This window comes from Haplochromis burtoni, unplaced genomic scaffold (genome assembly GCF_018398535.1).
Source record: "Haplochromis burtoni strain Fernald_Lab_line unplaced genomic scaffold, NCSU_Asbu1 Contig_44, whole genome shotgun sequence".
NCBI classification, from domain to species: Eukaryota; Metazoa; Chordata; class Actinopteri; order Cichliformes; family Cichlidae; genus Haplochromis; species Haplochromis burtoni.
In genome coordinates, this window is record NW_024582405.1 from 2298352 (window position 1) to 2300424 (window position 2073).

The following is a 2073-nucleotide window of genomic DNA, read 5'->3' on the forward strand; positions in this document are numbered from 1 at the left end:
AGAGAAAGTGATGCATTTCCCTTAAACTTTTATTCAATAAACATAAACAACACAGGCTGTTGACTATAAAGGCCTTAGTTTAGTTGAGTTGGTTTCTGAGCTGCTGTATTTGCACGACTCTCCTCCCAGGTGCTATGGAGTTTCTCTGAATGTGTAGTGAAACAGCTGAGAGTCACTTATCTCCAAATCACAAAGCAATGCAAATGCTCACATGGCTTACAGGCCGTTCTCTCTGTAATTACACAGAATAACAGATAAAGAAATCTTAGTAAGTGTTTAATACATGAAAATTAGCAACACAGCTTTGAACCACCGATATCCTCCCACCCAGATAACCACATTAGTGTCAGCTCTCTCTAAAGCACTATTTACTCTCACTGATGTTACAATAACTTCCTTCCTTAATTTTTAATTCTTTAGCTGCCTTCAAAGATGATCATGTCAGTTGTCAGATCTGCAGTGTCACATTTAAACATCAGGGCTCAAGGGTCATTGTCTGACTGGACCGTGCCGGACCAGGCCATAACTCCATCGGATTCATTCTTTGTGCTCCGCGCGGACAGAACAGCAGAGTCGAACAAAACCAAAGGTGGAGGAGTGTGTTTCATGGTAAACAGAAAGTGGTGTGATGCCAGGAGCATTTCTACTCTTTCCAACGGCTGCTCGCCACATCTGGAATTCCTGAGCATTAAGTGCCGCCCTTTGTATCTGCCCCGTGAGTTCACCTTGGTCATCGCCACAGTGGTCTACATCCCACCCCAAGCGGACACAGGTATGGCTCTGTCCGAATTACATGATGTGCTGAGTTCGCTTCAAAACAAGGACCCGGGCGCAGCCCTCATTGTATCAGGAGACTTTAATAAAGCGAACCTCGGACAAGTCATGCCAAACTTTTACCAGCATGTCTTGTGTCCAACGAGGGGGGATCGAATTTTGGATCACTGCTACATGCCATACAAGCAGGGCTACAAAGCTGTCTCACACCCGGCTTTTGGGAAGTCCTCATTCTCCAGTATAAACAAAACATACGGAGGGAAGAAGTAACCACAAGGGAGGTGAAACAGTGATCTGCCCAATCAGAAGCTACCGGACGCAGGACGCACTCAACGACGTAGACTGGGACATGTTCAGATCATGCGCAGTCGACATCATCGAGTTTACGGAAGTAGCAGTATGCTTCGTCAATATGCTAGCGGAGGAGATTATCCCCACTGCGAGAGTCACCACATTCCCAAACCAGAAACCGTGGATGGACAGATCGATCCGCACTGCAGTAAACGCCAGGACCGCCTCCTACAACGCGGGTCTCGCCACTGGCGATATGAGCGCCTACAAAGCGGCCTCATACGGCGTGAGGCGTGCGGTGAGAGATGCCAAACGCCGGTACCGGGAACGTGTGGAGTCCCGCTTCCACCAGGGCGACACACGGAGTTGTGGCCGGCTAATGCATCTAGACCTGCTGACTACCGAGGACAGTGCGTACGTCAATTTCAAGCGAGAGCTAAAAGCGGGTGGATCTTAACAGAACGTATCATGGGCCAGCCTTGAGTCCCGCGGGATGGTAACACATTAGGCGTACATGTTATTGAAGAATAGGTGATCATATTTGATAAAGTAGGATGCGGAGAACACTGAGGAGAGTGAACACTGCATTAAAAAGTGAAAAGGAAGACGGGGATGCACGGGGCCGGGAGTTAGGACGGCATCATATCACACCGCATCGGGATTAAGGATCCCGTACTGCTTGGCGCTGCTGTGGCTGACAGACATTTAACAGTTAATGCTAGGCAGGAGTAGCTTGCTTTTGTTCATCGGACAGTTATTTCATTGCGTAGTTGACAAAACAGGTCCCGGGTGGCGATCTTATATGAGATGCCCCCACAACGTTTTGATTGTTGGGAGGAAGGTAATTATTGGAAAGTTGGAGTCATTCCTACTAATTTCGGTGGCCATTCAGTTTGTGTGCTTCAAAAGATACACCCTGCTCATTCCATTAAAAAAATACAAAATCCTGTTTGGCGCAATTACAATTGAACAGGCAAACGCCTTCAACCACTTTTCAGTATAAAAGCG